Genomic DNA, 19,943 nt, shown 5'->3' with positions numbered 1-19,943 from the left:
TTGACTGATTTCTCAGCCTGAGCCAGAGCCACTGGCTGTCCCTGAGGGCGAAGACGCCACGGGGCTGCTGGAAAGGCGTCTATGGCAGGAAAGTGGGGAGCACACGCTGCTTTCTGGCCCGGCCCTGCTGCCCCAGGTTGGCATACAAGGCCACGGCCACGCCAGGCTTTCTTTTCCCTCCCTCTGCTGGGCTCCATTTCTCACCTCTGACCCTTACATCATGCAGGGAGGGAGGGACTGGTGGGAAAATCATAAATGCTTCCTCCCCTCTTTCCTCCCCGCACCGTATTATATATAATTAAACACAAGAGCACCTGAATAGGGATGCTAAATTGCAGTTTGCAATAAACATCATGGAGCCAATTTTCCTGAAGCGGGATTGACAAGCACCCGCCTCTCTCTGCTCCATCCCAGTGCCCTGACTGAGGCGGTGCCCGGGGGAGACCTCAGCACCAGCCTGGCTCCCAGCGAATCCGCAGCCCCTCTCTGGCTGGGCTGCTGTCCATCCCCAGCCGGTGGGCTGCGGCCCCATTGGGAGGGCAGTGTCTGTGTGTATCATGGGGACTCAGGAGCCCCAGACACCCTGGACTCTGTGCCAGCACCATCTCTTCTTGACTGTCACAGCCCCCTGGGTGGGGATAACTGCCATCGGTTAAACAAACCTGCCCCCTTTTCTCCAAACCGTAGCATCTTACCACCCCACCCTCCTTCCTGGCCTTTCTTCCTTATCCTCAAACCTTCCTGCTTCCTCCCCTGCCGTCTTCCAACTCTGCTTCTCCTTTGGTTTTGCAGGCACTTCTTTGCTCCTCTGCTGCGTTCCAGGCACTGTTCTGGTGCCGGGCAACAGAAGGGCACAGGCCCTGCCTCTGAACGCCGCTGGGTCCCATTCATCTTCCTTCTGCCTCGTGGACAGTTCGCAAGTACGGCTGCGCCTCCCTGGCTCTGGTGCCTCCACGCCGGTCCACACCGCCAGCATCCGGACCTAGCCTCCCTGCTCCGAGTCTTGTCCCCTCTGAGCCCTTCTCCACCCTGAGCCTGAGTGACCTTTCTAAAATCAAAACTGATCAGGCTACATCCCTGCTTAAAACTTTCCAAGAGGCCCTCGTGGCCCCAGCAAAGTGTCTGAGCTTCAAGGCTTTGACCTGGACCCTGCTCATTCTGGAGGAGGTGACTCAGTGCTTCCCATGGCTCGGCTTGTGCAGCCCACCCAGGCTACTTGCAGGTCCCAGTGGCGGTGGCGAGGCGGGGGTGGGGGGGGGGGCGCGTCCCCTGCTCCCTCCCTCCACCAGGCTCTTTCTCTCATGCACCCTCCTCGCCAGGCCAACCAGTCCTCTGGGGGAACCCTCCCTTCTCCTTGGCTGGAATGGGCGTCTTCCTTTTCTGATATGACCGTGAATGCGTGTCTGGTTAGTCTCTGTCCCCCTAGTCCTCTGCACAGCACCTAGTATGTGGGAAGTTCTCCGGAAGGGTTGACGAATCAGTCAATGCTCGCTTGAACAAAGGCAGCTGGCGGTTCCTGAGCCCGCCTGTCCCTTGGAATCTCCGCTCCCACCAGGGGGTACAGAGTCTTCAGCCCCTCTGCACTGGACCTGGGAATTCTGTTTCTGGGGGCACAACCCAAACCTATCTCCCCGTTTCCTCTCCGCACAGCGGAGGCAGGCTGGCGCTTCAAAGGACTGGGTGGGCAGAGCAGTGGGGGAAATGAACAAAGAGGCATTAGCACAGGTACCGGGTCTGGCTCACACGGTTCAGGTTTCTCTCCTCCCACAGCCAGCTCACCATGGGGCTTGGGGGCGACCCCATGGGGGAATCCGGGCAGGAGGGAGAGACAGTTTCACATCGGCCCTGCCTCGGCTCCCTGCTTCCAGGTGACCTCCCCCTGGAACTCTGGAGCCACTTCAGCAGAAGAGGGAGGCAGCTGTCCTTCTAAGGGGCCTTCTGTCGTGCTTACGGTACAGACAATAACATGGTAAGTGAGATTGTGAATGCGCCAGTGTGGGCATCGGGGAAAGGATCATAATGGGTGGGATGCTGTGGGCAAGGCCTCAAAGGTGCCAGGACCAGAGTGGATAACTCTGGTTTTGTTCCCTCCCAGCTGCCCTCTCTGCATGTCCCACCCTCACAAAATAGGAGTGCAAGATCCCAAGAGCCCCTGGGCCCTGCCTGATCCCCCTGGAGGGTGCCCCCCTGGTGGAAGACATAATAGCAGAGGAAGAATGAGAAATGGAGACTAAGGAAAGACAAGGAGAAGAGATTGGCCTGAAGTCTGGGCCAGGCACCTGGGCTGATGTGGGGTTGGTTTGATCCTCACATCAAGCCTGTAAAATTAGATAAATGTTACTCTCAAGGAGGAAAACAAGACTCAGAGAGGTTAAGTAATTTGCTCAAGGTCACCCAGCCAGTCAGTGGCAGGGTGGGCACCGGAACCTGCATCTGTCTGACATTCTCTGATGAGGCTGCGGGTTTTCTTAGTAATCCTGGTCCCTCGTATGGCAAGAAGCAGTTCCCCCACCCCCCTTGACAGACACATCCCTACCGACCCCCTCGCCTTGGGTTGCTTTGTGTCTGAGCCTCCCCTTGACAGCTGTGAGGTGGGGGCCCAGCGCTGGCCCCAGCTGGAGCCCTGGCACTGAGCCCTCAGACATTCTCTGGTTACACCGGGACGAATCCGCTCCCCCAGCCCCAGCTCCACAGGCTTGAGGGCAGGGCTGGTCACCTACAGGCAGCCGGGCCTGGCTGGGGCTGGAGTGCAGGGCCTGGGAGAGGGGGGATCAGTGTGCGAGGGAGGAGGATCCGGAGAGCATCTCCTGGGAGGCGGGCTGGGTGCTGGGCAGAGGCTGGTTGTGTTGGCCTTATCCTACTGAGAAAGCTCACAGAGGTCAAGTTGGTTGTCCAGAGTCCCACAGCCAGGAACGCCACAGCTGGAATCGGACAAGGTCGACTTCTGAAATCCCTCTTTCTCCTTTTGTCCGCAGGGGCTGGTGTCTCTGTGACCCAGGAGCCCCTCCCCAGGCAGCGCCTGCCCTCGCCCTGGCTCAGGCCCCAAGGACCACCTGCCTCTGGCCTGTATCTAGGGCCACACCAGTGACATCTCCAAGCCTCGGTGTTCTCACCTGTCACATGGTGACGTCACACCTGGCTTTCCTGCCCTCTGACTGAGCAAGTGAAATCCCCAGGTAGGACATAAACACAGACCTAGGTTCCAGTCTGGGGGGCTGCAGGCCAGGGAGGGTCAGGGGCTTCTTGGCTCTTCTTCAAACCAGATCTGCCCTCCGCCCTGAGGCCCCAGGGTGGGGAGTGTGAGGAGCTCGGATCCCACCCAATGTTCAATAATCCCAGCCTGCTTCTCCCCACCACGCTGACTCTCAGCCAGATCTCGGCGGTCCTGAACACCCGCCCTAGGTCAGTGACTTCACAGCATGCTCGCTTGCTCCGCCCCCTGCCCCTCCTTCAGTTCGATAAACTTGTCCCGAGCACCTTCTATGGTGCCAAGCGCAGTGACAGGTGCTGGGGGGCTTGCCCCTGGCTCAGGGGCAGGGAGGGGAGTCGGAAATGTACACAAATAAGCACCGTCTTTTGTGATTCCTCAAAACAAGTCTGTCCAAGGCCCAGGACAGGTGTAGAGAAGATTAGCTCCGGGAGTTCATGGCTTCACACAGGAGGGGCCTTTTGAGCAGGGTTTTGAAAGCGTACGAGGAGTTTACCAGGAGAAAAGGAGACGGGCATTGAAGGCAGCGCGAGGAGCGGTGCAGGGACACGTGTGTGAAACGTGGGCTGTATGAGGGAAATTCCAAGGACTGGATCTGCTGGGAAATGGGATGCAAGGGGAGACGGGCAGGACAGGAATCTGGGGCAGGGGAGGAGGCAGACCCCACTCAGAGGTTTAGATTTTACCCGGAAGTAATGTAGCACCTTCTCTCCTGCTCCCCCTGCCTGGGGACAGAAACACTGCCTTCTCAGGAGCTGGACTGACCAGGGCTCCCTTGTGGTTGCCTCTTAATGAGCCCCTCGGGGCAGCACCCGGCCGTTCTGCTCACAGAGCTGTCCTGGGGGCGGGGGCCACCCTCAGCATCCTGTGACGCAGGCACAACCGGTGTTTCTGGGGGACCAGGGGTTTAGAGGAGGCTGGGTGTCTGGATTTGGCCCCAGTGCCCCAAGGTAGGACAGGCCGGTGGAGGAGGGGCTGTTTATACTGCCTAGGGCCTGCCTGGTGGGTCAGAGTCCATCTGGCTATTTCCCCAGCCCAGGTGTGCAGGAGTGGCTCCTTCCTGATGGCCAGAGGCAGGTGGCAAGGGCTTGAGCGAGGGCGCTCTGGACCACTCTCCCCTCTCGGGAAGGTCTGAAGGCCCCCCAGCAGTCTCATGGGTACCCCGCATTTCTAAGTGCCAGACGGAGGCAGGGCTCCCAAGATCCGTTTTAACCTTGTCGCCGTACAGAATGTCAACTGTGAGAATACAGGTCCTGATCCACAGGCGATAGGGGGCTTCTGACCGCACAGGCCAGGGCACCACTGAGCCTGGGACAGTGAGGGGCAGGGAGCTTCTGGCACAGCCCTCTGCACTAGGGAACCAGCACTGGTATCCCTGTAGCCCTGTGGCCTTGGCATCGAGACCAAGCTCCCAGCCTGCCCTCCAGGGCCCCGCGTGAACTCCCTGCCAGGCCGCACATCCCTTCCGCACAGCCTGGTTGTGCGTTCCGGCTTGCTCCAGATCTCTGCGTCTCTCTCTCTTTTCAATTCTTCCTTCCCGGGACTCCTGGGTGGTTGCTGTAGTGCCCCACTTGGAGATTGTGGAAATCTCCTCCCCTTTGCCCGGGAGCAGACGTATCCCTCTCTTCTCCAGTTTGGCCCCTACGGGAGGCACTTTCCTCTGACCCAGGAGGTGAGGGAACCCACCCAGAGGGCTGGAACTGATGTAGCCAGCCAGTGGTTACCTTGGACTCAGCCAGGCCTCTGCCTTGGCCTTCCCTTGGGCTATAGAGGCAGGAGGCCTGGCCCGTTAGCTTATAGCCTGAGGTGGCCCTGGGCTGGCGCTGGGCTTGAAGCTGGGGGAGTCCCCCGCCTGCCTCTTCCCTGGGGTGGGCTCCGGGTCGCTCCCTCTGCCTTGGACTGCGTTGCACTTCAGCCCTGTATCTGCCCTGGTGTATATCAGGATTAGCGCAAATAGCCTCTTCTCTTCGGCCACAGAATTTGCTAGGTTCTGAACCCAGGTGGCGGTCCCTTTGCGGTCACCTTCTTCAGGCCTCCTAGTTGGAGCCTGGAGGCTCCAGGTTGCTGTAGCCCTCCCTCTCGTCTCCCTCGCCCCTGACTTCCGTTCCACCTGTCTCGAGCAGACGCGGATTATGGAAGGTGCTCGGCACAGTGATTGGCACATAGTCGGCATGTAACACGTGGTCAGTAGTTTTGTTGTTACTATTCAATAAATGTAAATTGATGGTGATGAGGTTGTTGCTGACGGTGATGTCGGTGCTGATAATGACAGTGATGATGTTGGTCCCTGGAAGCTTGGCGTCTTTACCCAAAGCCCATGGGCCCCGTTACCCCCGAGGCCACACTGGGATATCACTTTTATCGTACGCATATGCATTTTTACTTCAATGATCTCATTTGAGCCTCCACCCCTTTGCCTCTGTTGTCAGGTGGGTAAGTGGAGGCTCAGAGAAATTTAGGAAAATGCTCAGGGTCACGCAGCTCACTGGTGATGGATATGGGACAGGAACCCAGGCATCCCCTTCCTCAGGGCAGTGCTCTGACCCGCCCCCTCGAGGACCCTGACTGGGGCCTTTTTCCTGCCCTCTGCTGCCTCCATTTCTAGGTATATCTGCGGAGGAAGACAGGCCAGCTGTCTTGAGTTTGCCGCTTACGTAGCTGTATAATCTCGGGCAATTAGGAAACCTTCTGAGCCTCAGTGTCTTCACCTGTAAAATGGGAATAACAGGGTTGCTGTCAGGTGTAAGTGAGGTAATGGATGTTCAGGCCCTTAGCACGGTGTCTGTGCCTACTTACAGCTAGGAAGCTTTGTTTCTAGAAGGGCAGGGACATGTCTGCTCCTTGGGCAAATCCCAGGCAGCCGGGGCTTGGACCTCTGCTCTAATCCTGTCTGTTGGCCTCTTAGCCTTGCCCTCAGCTTTCCCTATACTTTGCCAGTCGTGACCCACAGACCCCAACTTGCGTAGGGCCGTGCGCGGGCTCTAGGACAAGGGGTCAGGGCCTCCCACTCCGGGTGAGCATGTGCAGTGTGAGAGACTATGGCACTCGGCACACCATGTTCGGCCATCTGGAATGTTCTCCCCCGTGTCACCAGGCCTCCCAGCCCCTCCCAACCGGCTCTTCACACCTTGAGTTGTCATTAGGAGAAAAAAGGATCCCGAAGAGGCTCACTTTCCCAGAAGCTCACCCCCATCACAGGGTTTGTCAGAGCCGCCTCCAAGGTCAGGACCAGCTGGAGAGAGTTACTGAGATTTCACGCACATTCCTAGGGGGAGGAGGACTATCTCTCTGATGGGGATCCTGCCAGGCAGGGACCTGACCCCCATCCCTCTCTGAGGGAGGGGTGAGTGAGGGGTATGCAGCCAGGGGGTAGGGCTGGGGGCACAGGGAAACCATTTATCTGCCTCCACCCCACAGGGCACGGTCGGTCTGCGGTGTAAGTGGTGGTGGGGAGGGCGGGGGTAAGAAACAGTCTGACTGCCCCTCCCCCACTCCAAAATACACACTACCCCAGATCTCAGAAACAGCCTGTCCTCTGAGCCCCCTGCTGCCCGTTCAAGGGGGCCCATCACTCCCTCCCAGTCTTGGTGGTACCCAAGGAATCCCTCACCCACCCCACGAGGCCCAGGGCTTCCCCCGTGTGGATTGAGGATGGCCTGTGAAGGGCTGTACCTCTCACAGGCTCTTCTTTCCTGATGGCCCTCTCAACAGGCCCTGACTCTGGGGTGGGGGTGGGGGTGGGGGTCCTCGACCCCCTCCCCCCCACGCCACGTGGCCCTGCCAGCCTGAACTTCTTGCCACGCCAATTACTACCCGTAGGGCCAGGTCATTCTGTCACTTTATTCCACTGGGACAAGCTGAGCATTTTTCAAAAGGAACGTTACTAGGAAAATAAGAACAGGCAGGCAATAGGGGCCCCTGGGTGGCTCAGTCGGTTAGGCGCCTGACTTCTGACGGCGGCTCAGGTCATGATCTCACCCTTCTCGAGAGTTGGAGCCCGCGTCGGGCTCTGTGCTGACAACTCAGAGCCTGGAGCCTGCTTCAGATTCTGTCTCCCTCCCTCTCTCTGCCCCTCCCCTGCTTGCACTCTGTCACTGTCTCTCTTTCTCAAAAATAAATAAACATTAAAAAAAAAAAAGAACAGGCAATATAAGAACACAGGAGTGGCCAAGTTCACGGAGAAGCTATTTCTTCTCCTAATGTAATTTGTCATCCAGCCACAGACTCACTAGGAATCTCCGAAGGTCAAGTGCTGCTGGCAGAAAGCTTGGGCTTCCCTGGAAGGAAGTGAGGTCCCTGTCATTGGAGGTGTTCTAGCAGGGCCCTGATGGCTCCTTGGTGGGAGGTGATTTTGAAAGGTCAGTACATAAGGAGGATTCTTTACATCCACTCTGAACTTCAGGGTTTACGTAGGGCTTTCAGCTGTTTTCTGATGTCTTTGGTATAATCCTAGAAAATAGAATATGGATCACTGTCACTGTTTTACAGGTAAGAAAACTGAGGCATAAGAGAAAAGTGGCCTTTTCAAAGGTGCCTCGAGGTAGTGACCACCCTGGCTGGGATTCACATGGGGAGGCCCCTGGGGTACCCCGAGCTGCTTCAGCTTCGGGCCCCCCCACTCTTGTTCTGCCCCCACCAAACTGGAGGTAAGGGTGGCCCACATTTGCAAGGTACTTAGGAGGTGGCCAGAGGTGATTCTGGAATTAATGGCCTTCAGCAGGGACAGTGGAGGCATCACTTCCCACAAAGGGCATATTAGCATGACAGACTGGGGTGGGGATGGGGGTCTCAAGGCTTCTGGGAGGGGCTAGGAGGGCAGGGGACCAGAAAGGGTAGAACTCCCAAAACAAAGGCAGGAAGCCGAGGGGCAGTCTCCCTGGGGGTGATGAGTGTTGATGGTCTAGCAGTCTGTCCATCCCAGGCAGGGGGCCCTCCATCATCTCAGGACCCCACACCACGGCCTCTCCTTGTAGAAAATCTCCCACATCAAATGTAGAATGAGAGTAACCACGCACCATGTGGAGTTATTGAAACGAGAGGGGATTTAGATATGAAAATGCTCATGCTAAAATGTAATGACCCTTAATGGCTTTTCTCTGGGCCTTGCCAAGGTGGCAGGCACAGAACCCCTCCACTCAGGAGGGGCTCTGGTTCTTAGAGGGGGTGTGTTGGGGCAGGTTGGCGATGAGCTTCGAAACCCTAGGGGGCGCAGAAGACTCCAGAATTCTGGAGGTCTCAAGACCTGGACACATCTAGGAAGGCGAGGAGGAGCAGGCCAGCTTAGTTCCAGCAAGTTCTATGAGCGACACCATGGGACGCCTCAGAGAGATGATTTGAGTCATCTGTTTTCCCCAGGGGAAAACAATCTCAAAGAGAGAAGTGGGGACACCTGGGCTCCAGGTCCTTCCTGGAAGAGACGCTGGAGGACATCTGATGGGGACTGGGCTGTGAGACTTGGGTGGGGGCGTGGGGCTGGGTGGGGGTGGCACGGAGAGGGTATTTCCTGTGCATAGGTTCCTCAGTTTTTCCCTACATACCCCTCACGGTGGCCCTTGAAATAGGGGTTCTCATCTCCGTTTTATACTCCTGGTCTCAAATCGCCAAGCTAACACGACACAGATTTGGTGGCTGCACCCGGGCCTGTGTAACCCCAGAAGCAGGCCTGCCCGCCAGTGTTCGCAGGTGTCTGGGCTGTGCTTTAAGGCCCTGGAGCACGACCTCGGATGGGACTGTGTGTGTGTTCAATGTGTTTTGCAAGTTACAAACCATTGCGAAATCGTGAGGCACGGTGGCATTTTGGTTCTTTTTAATGTGAAGTTCGGTACCTTGCAAAGAGCACTTGGCTTGGAGTCAGAAGGCCTGGGTCCAAGTTATGAGTCGCCTCCTCACCACCTGTGTGACTTTGGGCAAGACACTGAACTTCCTGAGCCTCTGGTTAATCATCAGCTAAATGGGGCCAGGAGGACCTGCCTCCTGCTTGCCTCCCCAGCTGGCCGTGAGAATCCTGGGGCACAGAGCTTCCCTTCCTGCAGCCCAAGGGGCCTGGCCTCGTCTGGTCGATTCCTGCTGCAAACGTTTGCACGGAGGTCCTCCCGGTGCTGGGTGTTTGACGGCTTTTGCAGATCATTTCCGCTTTGCCACGTCATCTTTGGTACGACCTTTTTCCAGGAAACCTTTTCCCGGGAGCCCCGCCTGCCTCGGATGACTCCATCCGATAGCAAACATCGTTCCCACAAGCCCGGTTGTACCCGCCTGGGGCACTTGCTGCTTTGTGGGCGTACTGAAACTTGTGTCAGGCCCAGGACCCCCCCCCCCCCATGCGTCAGGCTGGTGTGGCCCCTTCTCCTGGCCCTCCTCCTACCCTGTCGTCAGGACGTGGCTCTGATCTTCAGGGTCTTGATGGTGGCAGGCAGTGCGCACGCTGTAAAGCGGTTAGAGACACAGCTTCTGCGGCCAGGCCGCCCCCTTCCCGTGCCAGCCGACTCTGTCACTCAGCAGCTCCCTTCATGTCTTCGTTTCTGTGTCTTGGGATGATGGCACGAATACCACCTTACCTCCCAAGGCTGAGGTAAGGGCTTCTTATCATAAAGTCCTTTGAACAGTGCCAGGCACTTAGTGAGCGATATTGTAAGTCTTAACTATCAGTAGAAGCCCTTGGGTCATTCTGTAATTTCCAAACATTACGTTAACGGTAAGGAATTCTTACGGTTATTAGCCTTCTAGGACTCAACTTCCCCATTTGAGGTTGGGGCAAATGATCTTTGAGGTTCCTCTGGTTTTAGTGACTTATAATTCTAAAACAGGTAGGTGAATGTCTTGCTTGGGACCCGCATGTGTTGCGCTGTAGGGACCGAAGCACAGGGCACGGGGGTGACACCCAAACGCCCAGACTTTGGGACAGAGAATCCGGTAGCCGGAAGGTGATGGCAGAAAACACGCAGGAGGAGGGGCAGACGTTAGATGGTGAGCCTTCCCAACCAGGGCGGCCCTGTGTGCTGTCTTTATCTGGAGCCTGTAGGAAGGCCAGGACCAGCCAGCTGGGGGCCCCAGTTCCCAATGGGGGGCTGGGATGCCTCCTGAAAGAGCTGTTTGTAAGGGACCAGCACTTCTCACTGACCAAACCCCCCAACTTTTTCCTTCTGTGGAGGAAAACCCTGGAGACAGACAGATAGCGGCCACAGTCTTTCTTGGGGTTCTGGCCTTCCCCCGACCCTGGTACTCCCTAAGTGGGTTGTCAGAAGAGACATTCTCACCCATTCTCATTGTGATCTTCCCTGTTGGGGACCCCTTCTCTGCTCTGCTCAGGTAGGTCTTTGCTCTGTTAGCAAGGCAGATTCTTCACTTCTGTGCAGAGGAGGGCAGAGCAGGGAGGCTCAGCAGCAAGCGGGGTGAGAACAGCCCAACGGGCTGCTGTCCACCCTCCCACACGCTCCCACTGCTGCAGCAGGCCGGACTCTTCTGGAAGCTTCCCTGGCCACTATCACCCTGGACACCTGGTCTCAGGATCACTTGTAGTAGATAGAGGTGATGGATGGGGTGTGGTGACTCATCACTGTCCTGCCGGGGAGCTCTGGGGGACCTGCTACCCCAGCCCCACTTGGTGTCTGGGAGAGGCTGCCAAGCTCCCGTCCTCCAGGCTCTTGGTTCTCCATGCAGATAGGCATGGACTCAGGTGAAGAGCCTCGCTGGAGAAGTGGCCATGATGGAAGGAGAGCCCCAGTCCCAGTCCAAGGCTCTTCCCAGTGTCTACCTGCCTCTTGCCCGTCCTCGGGCTCTGACATCCCTCCAACCCATCACAGCCATCAGTGAAAACTGCATCCGGGTGTGGCTCACCGTCCCCTGCCCTCCTTGTGAAACCCCAGGAAGCCCGCATTGCTTAGGAGTCCATCCAGGCAGCAGAGGAAGGTTTCCCAGCTGGCCCCACCCAGCGTGGCCATTATGGCACCTCAACACCTCATTGTGGCCACAGGGCATCACCCTGTTTTGTGTCAGGATTGGCATTTCCTGATCGCTGGCCCTTCCTTCCCGCTACTCGGGGCTCCTCCAGAGACACACCATCCTCCCTCCACTTCTGGCTCTCCCCATCCTGTCCTGCCTCCCCAGTGCCTCCTGGGCCCCCCAGAACAGGGACCTGAGGAGGATCGCAGCGTAGCTGGATGGACACCAACCCCTCCTCCTGGGAATGCATGACAATGCGTCTTCAAGCTTTTTTTTTTTTTTAAAGTCCTTTCAAAACCCCAACTATCAGATAGTCATACGAAAATGTGCTTGACATTCTTAGTCATCAGAGAAAGGCAAATAAAAATCACAATGGGATGCCACTACGCCCTTGCCAGAATTGCTCCAACAGAAAGACCAGATGCTATCATGCCTAGGCAAGGAAGTTGAGTAACTAGACCCCCTCATATTCTCCTGATGGGGGCATATCTTGGCACAACCACTTTGGAAGACTGTTTGGTTGTATCTGCTAATCCTCATTCTACTCCCAAGTATATACCAAAACAGCAATGAACGTCGTGTGCCCGAAAGTTACATATAAGAATGCTGTAGCAACCTTATTCATAATTGGCCCAAACCGGAAACAACACACACGTATCTGTTGATGACAGCGTAGAAGTAATACATTGCAACACATTCACACAATGTGATATTACACAGCACGCAAAAACACTCCACGTGGATATATCTCACAGATATCATATGGAGTGAAAGAAGCCAGACAGACAAGTAATTGTATACTTTGTACGATTCCATTCATGCAAATTTCCAAAATAGGGGTATTGTCTGGGAGGGAGCTTGAGTGACCGTCTGTGTCTTGTCTGAGGGGGTAGTGACGTGGGTGTATACGTGTGCAGCTGTACCCTTAAGATTGGTACGCTCTAGGGCCACCTGGGTGGCTCAGTCAGTTAAGCGTCTGACTGTTGGTTTCAGTTCAGCTCACGATCTCACGGTTTCCTGAGTTCGAGCCCTACATCGGGCTCCCCGCCGACAGTGTGGAAACTGTTTGGGATTCTCTCCCTCTCTCTCTGTCCCTCTCCCACTCGTGCTGTCTCTGTCTCTCTCAAAATAAAAAAATTTTAAGATTGGTATACTCTATTGTTGGTATGGTATCCCTCACCTTAAAAAAAATACAAAAAGTTAAAAACAACAAAGAACGAAAACCTTACATGGAGCCTTGGTGGGTAAAACAGGTGGAAGCCAGTACCCATCCTCTTGCTTCCCACATCGGGAGCCTCCTGGGGCATTTCTGCAGATACCACTCTGGAGGACACACTGGAAGCTTTTACCCCGGAGTAAACATGGCCTCAGGGGCCTCAGTCAGGGTCCTGCCTCTGAGGGACACATCCTAGCTTCTCCATGCCCTTGTCCCTCCCACAAGATGGCAGGTATTATGGGACGATGCAAATAATGGTGGTCACCACCGAGCCAGGAAGGCCCAGAGCTGGGCAACTAGCTGGGACTTGGCAAGTGTCCTAAAACCTGATGTCATTTCCATGACAGGTTCTGTTTGCCTGCTGTAGTTTGCTGCTTAGGGCAGATAGGCAGGGGTGGAAAGAATAGTAAGAGATAATTCTATCCCCACTTAACTTGGCTGAGCACTCACTCTGTTCCAGGCATTGTGTCAAGTGCTTTACAAAGGGATGATTCTCCTTTAATCCCTGCAGCAGCCTTCTGTGGTAGGTGCCACTATTATCTGCTTTACAAATAACTTCCTCTATATACAACTGTTTTTATTCATCTCAGCAGTCAATTCATGTAGCTTGAGTTATAAAGCTCAGGGAAGGCAAGCAACTTGCCTTAGGTCCACACAGCTGATAAATGGTACAACTAGGGATGGAATCAAGGTCAGTTGGACCCTGAAGCCTTCCTCTTTCCTTTCACCAGGGTTTCAACAAATGTCTGCTGTGAACTGAACTGATGATAGAATCGTCTAAAAGGACCACAATGGGCTGAAATACTGACCCAGATCATTAAGATAAATGGATAGCAGAGAAATCACCACATTTAGAGTGAAAAGTAGACAGTACAAGTACTGAATAAGAGAGATCTGCTTAGAAATAGCACACATGAAAAAGACTCAAAGATTTACTCATCCATCCACCCATCCATCCACTCACCTATCCATCCACTCATCTACCCACGCATCTACCCACCTACTCACCCATCCATCCATCCACCCATTCATCCATCCATCCATACATCCAAACCATCCATCCATCCATCCATCCATCCATCCATCCATCCACTCACCTATCCATCCACTCACCCATCCATCCATCCACCCATTCATCCATCCGTCTGTCCATCCAAACCATCCATCCATCCATCCACCCATTCATCCATCTGTCCATTCATCCAAACCATCCATCCATCCACTCACCCATCTACCCACCCATCCACCCACCCTCTCACCCATCCATCCATCCACCCATTCATCCATCCGTCTGTCCATCCAAACCATCCATCCATCCATCCATCCATCCATCCATCCATCCATCTATCCATCCATCCATCCATCCACTCACCCGTCCATCTGTCCATCCATCCATCCATCCATCCATCCACCCACCCACCCACCCAGAAGCTTAACCACCAGGATGGAGCCCACGCCACCAGGTGTTTCATGTCACCACTATTATTGAGGTCAGCTGGGTTGGGTATATCCACGGTGTAAGAGGAATAGGCCAGGTTCAGGGAGGACACTCAGACAATCCTTCCACCCCTCCATCTCCCATTCCCTGCTGGTCAGATCAGTTCCAGGGAAGACTATTTTATCCCTGGTCCTCAGAATGAGCGGGAGCTGGTTATGTGTTGTTTTTCCAAAGAGCTGGAGTATCAGATTATGTTTTTTTTTTAAAGACAATTTTTTAGGAGCAGTTTCAGGTTCACAGCAAAATTGAGTGGAAGATATAGATATTTCCCATATACCCTGTGACCCCATTATGCACAGCCTCCCCTACTACCAAAATCCCGCACAAGAGTGGTACATTTGTTATAATCCACTTTGTTACAATCAATAAACTTCTGATACATTATGACCACCCAAAGTCCATAGGTAGAGGCAGGTGGGGGGATGGGTTAAATAGGTGATGGGGATTAAGGAGTGCACTTGTGATGAGGACAAAAGTCCATAGAGTCCAAAGTCCATAGGTAACTGGGATTTTTAAAATTTATTTATTTTTATTATTTTTTTAAACATTTTATCTTTGAGAGAGAGAGAGAGAGCGTGAGCAGGGGAGGGGCAGAAAGAGACACACACACAGAATCTGAAGCAGGCTCCAGGCTCTGAGCCGTCGGCACAGAGCCGGATGCGGGTCTTGAACTCACGAACCATGAGATTATGACCTGAGATGAACTCGGATGCTTAATTGACTGAGCCATCCAGGCGCCCTGGTACCTGGGATTTTTGATGTGGCTTTGAGAGCTTGCTCTATGCTGAGCATTGCGATAATGCTTTTCTACAGCTACTGGTCACCTGAGCCGAGACTTGAACCCAGGTTTGCCTGACTCAAGTCCAGGCTCCTAACAGATGTGTTGCTAAGTGGCCTGATGTTTCGAGCAGAGGGATAAACACATGCGGAAGAAGTTTGGCCAGGACTAACCATCTCCAAATATTTGAAGGACTGTCCTAAGAAGGCCAGGCCAGCTTCTCAGGGAAATACTTGGACCCGTGGGTAAAACTTAGTGGAGGGGGATTTTGTCTGAGTAGAGGAGTTGCCATATGATGGTGGGGCTTAATTCGAGAGGTAGTGAGCTGCCCGTCCCCAGAGGTACCTGGGATGCTTGAAGCAAAACCCTGCCTTAAGGGAGGTTGGGTCATTCCACCTACAAGGTCTTTTCGATTCCCGCTTTGATAACGTTTAGTTGTGTTCAAGCTTTATTGAGCACTTACTGTGTGCCTGCCCCGGGCCAGGCGCTGCGGATGAATAAGCCCTGATTCTAGCCTTCAAGGGGCTTCCAGCCTATGGGCAAGGCAGCTCGTATGGCTCTGTACTTGCCTCCAGGTACTGGCCTCCACTACAGTCACTAGCATCCAGGGTCCCAGGTCTCAGAGGTGATGATGATGGCGATGATCTTGTCATGACAATAAATAGCATATTGGCGCCCCAAGCTCTTACGTGCTTATCCACTGCATCGCCCACCTAGCCACCCCTGGATCCAGTCTCCTATCTCAGGACCTGCTTCTTCCTCATGATTGACACCTGGGGTGGCCTCTGCCTCCACACCATTAGAATCTCCTGGGTAGCTTGTTGAGAATACACCTGTCTGGGTCCAACCCCCAGAGGCTCTGACCCTCTTCATCTGGGGTGGGGCCTGGATATTTGCGTTTTTAACCCCCGAGTGATTTGGGTCTGTTCCCGGGCCCGATGGAGCCAGTGATGTGTGCGGATGGTGCCCTGGAGCTGGTTCTCGAGCCAAACAAGGCTATTCCTGTGCCCTTCCTAGTGGAGTTCAAGATGAGCTTGGATGCACCAGGCCGGAGGGGCCAGCTTGGATGAGGCCCCAGGCAGTGGAGTGTGTGTGCGGAGGGGAGGGAAGAGGGCAGGGCCTGTAGCTTCTCATCTGGAGGTTGAGTGTGGAGCTAGAGTGAGGATTGGCCTGGCTCTCCCATCAGGCCTGCAGACCAGGGGAGAAAATAGGGCGTGGGGGCCCACAGAAGCCAGTACCAAGGTGGTGCCCAAGGATTGCTCCCCAAAAGTATCTGGCCCTGGGGGCAGGGCAGAGGTGCCTCTAGGAGCCGGGGCTCCCCTCCAGCTTGCACAGGAGGCCTTGCCCCTGACCCACCTACCTCCCATTCTTCAAAAGCATGGCAGATATCACCCTATATTGTGATTTATAATAAGAAGCACGCATTTGGTCTTTGTCCTGGTTCCTGGCACAAAGCTCCTACAACCCTTGGAATTTCCTAAGCGATAAGAGCCATAAAAGGTGTCTTCACGCTCAGAAGAAATCCTTTCAGCCACACCTGGGTTTAAGTTAATGAAGTTTGGAAAACACCTAAGAATGGGGGCTGGCTGCCAGGGGAGCCAACCATGTGATTAGAAGTTTGGAACTTTCCGCCCCACCTCTGACCTCCAGGGAGAAGGGAGGGGCTGGAGACTGAGTTCAGTTGCCAGTGGCTGATAAGTCCAGTCAATCAGGCCTGTGTAACGAGGCCTCCATAAATACCCAAAGGGACGGGATTCGAGAGCTTTCCGGGTTGGTGAACACCCGCAGGTGCGGGAAGAGAAGCTCCCAGCCCCTTCCCATGCACCTTGCCCTAGGCGGCTCTTCCATGAGTTACAGCCGTTTATAATAAACAGGTGATCTACTGAGTTAACTGGCTTCCTACGTTCTGTGAGCCACTCTAGCAAATTATCTGAACCCGAGGAACCTCTCTGATTTATAGCCAGTCGGTCAGAGGCACAGGTGGCATCCTGCAGTTGACCCTGGCGTTTGGAGTCGGGGACAGTCAGTCTTATGGGACTGAGCCCCTGGCCTGTGGGATCCGATGCTCCCTCCGGGTCCGTAGCGTCAGAACTGAGTTTATTGCTTGGTGGCGTGGAAGAAAAGGCACACGGGCACTGGAGCCAGAATTGTACTGTCTTTTCCACTGAACACACCAAATGTGGCGCCCACGACCCCAGCTGATAACCCGCGGGGGTTCGCTCTGCTCCGTGGGTGAATCGAAAGTGGTGTCAGCTCTAGCATTCTCCAGTCAGGCGGGTGCCACCCCCTTCCCTGGCTTCCTCCCCCCCCCCCCCCCCCCCCCCCAACCCCTGGCTCTGGTTCTGGCCCAGAGCATGTTCAGCATGTGTTCTCTGCTGGTCTGGTCGCCAAGCCTTAGTTTCCTCCTCTAGGCTTCTGTTCTCACCGTGCTGACTAAGTGTGTTGGACTAGAATGATCTCTTTTAGAACAACTGATATAAGATGCTAAAGTCTCAAGTTAGCCTGGGATGCTCTTAACACACCTCTGGTCTGGAGAACTCCTGCACATCCTTCAGGCCCAGGGGGAAATCGTCACATCTTCCATCAAACCTTTCAGACCTTCCCAAGCAAAATGAGCCATTCCCGTTCTGTGCTATCGTAGGGCTCCACACACAGCCCTGCTCCAACCTGTGGCCAGCAGGCACTGGCTGTTTTGGAATTTGGGACCCCTGGAGCCTCCGAATTCTTTCAAAGCAGGGACTCTGGGTGGCACTATCACAGTATCTCACAGGGCCTGGCCCAGAGTGGCCAAACGAATGAATGCACGCGTGAGTGAAGGATGCAACCCTCAAGTTCTTCAAGTTCATTCTCTTAACCGTCGGCAAGCAGAGTGCTCAAGGTAAAGAGGAAGGGAAAGAGGCCTCCACGGTATCCAGAAAGCAGCTCTGGGTGCCCAGCTATCTTAGTCCTGTTCCACAGCTGAGGTAGGGCAATGGTGGGCACACCCAGGGGGACCTTAGCCACCCAGACAGGTCCTGTCCCCAGGACCCCAGGACCCCTGTCCCCAGCGTTTGGTCCTCTGCTGTGCTGAGGGTGGGGATGCGGGGACAGGGCCGAGGGTTGAGGTTGGGGCAGAAGGACCCTAACGAGCCAAGTTCTTCCCGCACCCAGCTCAGCTAGCACCTAGAAAGCTAGGTGTTCCCTGGACTCCTGGGACCCTGGGGGAAGGGGCCAGATCGGGCTCCTCCCGCCAGGAGAGGCTGTGCCGGGGACTAATTGGCTTGCCCTCCTTCCGATGCCGGAGAAAGTCTTGGCTAATTTGCCGGAACACTCTAGTTAAATGCCAATTAGGACGTTCTGTCCACTGCTCTCTTCCAATATATTAATAATGTAATTAAGCATTTATTGCCTGCGCAAATTAAAAATTAACTTGAACGGACAGCCTGGAAAACTGAGGAAGTGACCACTTAAACAACCAATTTGCATCTCGTTCGCGAATCCGCATCTAAACACAGTCTAGGGTGCTGGGTTTGGCCTTCCAGTGAGGGGCCCAGCCAGCTGCCAACAGCTGCCGGCTGCTTCTCCCGGCCTGATTCCGCCTGATTCCTGCTGGCCCTGGCCTCCCCACCCCGATCCTAGGAAAGGAGGACGGGGCTTCCCCCCACATGTGCAGGAGGGCTTTCCGCTAAGTGGCCACCTTGGCTCTCAGCATCCCTACCCCCTTTTCTCAGAGGTGTATGGTGTGGATTTCAGGGAAAAGAGGCTACCGGGGGTGACTGGGGGAGGTGAAGCCCCTGCCACTCCCACCTAGGATCGATTTGTCCTGCATTCCAGCCCTGGAGATGGGAAGCAGATGGTGGTGGAGCGGGGAGGGGAGGTAAGCAAGGAATGAGGACACCCTCCCTGCACCCAGCCCTGCTCCCCCCACCCCTGGAGATGAAGGGCTGGGTCTCTTGGAGAGACCTGGCAGGGGACAGAAGATAAAGCTCCCCATCTCTTCTCTGTCTGATAACTGTTGGCTTTCCTCTCCAAAAGACCACAGGAGGCGAACTGGCAGGAAGGAGCAGGGCAGCAGGGAGTGGGCGAGAAGGGGGAAGGGAAGAAGCCTGAGCTGTGCTCGGCTGCTGGAGGGCAGCAGAGGCCTAAACTCAGGAAGGCAGGGACTCCGGCCAGCACAGGGAGGGTCCTGCCTCCTCCCTGCCTGTGCCTGTAGAGGCCCAGCCTTCCCGCCTCTGCTGCCCACCAGTCTTCCCGGGTGTGGGTGCTACTTCCTGGCAGCCTGGGAGCTGGGGTGACATTTCAGGCAGGACCCTGACCGCCCCCCACCCCGGGAGGCAGGCTCCTGCAGGGGTCGGTGTCACTGTCCCAGAACCATGGGACCTGGGCACCGGCCAGAGGCTCCCTCCCCTTCACTACTGTGCTGGCCCATCTCTAGCTCTCCCCTGTCCCCGTGCCCCCAGCACGGCCACCGCAGGGAGACGAGCGACACAGGCAACCAACGTTGTTTTAAACACTTTATTTATAAAAAAGTACATTTTTTTTCCCTCAGTACATTTTTCAACTCATCATTTTTTTTTTTTTTTATACAAGTAAAAGGGGGTGATGCAAACACCCCCTGGGTCAGAACCAGGAGAATCTGCTGGGTCGTCCCGGGACCAAAGACGAACACGGTGATGAAGAAACTGATGCCAAGGTAGCGCATCGCACTCGGAGGTGAGGGGTGGCAGCTTCTCCTGGATTTTGCTTCCATTTGTACAAAAAGAGAAAACCGTTTTTTTTTTTTTTTCCTTTTTTCCGGCCAAGAATCCCGTTCCTCACAGCAGGAGTTAGGAGAACAGCACCGGCAGGCAGGGGGCTCGGCTGGGCCTTAGGGTCGGGGCAGCAGCGGCAGCAGCAGAGGCAAGGCCTCGGGAGCCCCTCACGGCACCCGTAGCCACAGCAGGTCTCTTTGTGGCCTGGGAGGGGCCCACGTGCTCCTTAGCAGGAGAGGGCTCCTGGCGGCTTCAGAGGTCTCTGTCTGGGCCCCTGTCCTCCCAGGCGGGCCACCCACATCCACCTAACACAGTTCCCGATTCCTCTGCTTGGAGGGTGGCAGAAAAATTATTGCACCAGTGACGGGCACATGGAGGGGGCTGATGGGGGGGGGGCTGTACGCCCGGGAAACGAGGCCCCTGTGAGTCTCTCTTGCGGCCTGAGCACTGGGAAATCACGTCTCTGCTGCGGGGCTTTCGGCAGGACCAGCCCGTTCCTCTGCCGCGTCTGCGCGTCTGTGCGTGTGCACCTGTCGGAGGGGAGCATGCCCCGTGTGCGCGCAGACTGGGCCCGA

At 55.3% G+C, this 19,943-nt stretch overlaps 1 long non-coding RNA gene across 1 annotated transcript; it reads left to right on the top strand.

Annotated features, from left to right (window-relative positions):
* The first annotated feature begins 346 nt into the window (after nt 1–346).
* LOC125908878 (uncharacterized) lies at nt 347–19,720 on the top strand. Its single transcript, XR_007453463.1, has 4 exons — nt 347–920; nt 1,869–1,969; nt 2,976–3,176; nt 19,208–19,720. It is a non-coding gene; the product is annotated as an uncharacterized LOC125908878 (long non-coding RNA).
* Nucleotides 19,721–19,943: the final 223 nt, after the last annotated feature.

This window comes from Panthera uncia, chromosome D1 (genome assembly GCF_023721935.1).
Source record: "Panthera uncia isolate 11264 chromosome D1, Puncia_PCG_1.0, whole genome shotgun sequence".
Lineage (NCBI taxonomy): Eukaryota > Metazoa > Chordata > Mammalia > Carnivora > Felidae > Panthera > Panthera uncia.
Note: the sequence above shows the minus strand (reverse complement) of the source record. Positions and strands in the feature narration are given on the sequence as shown.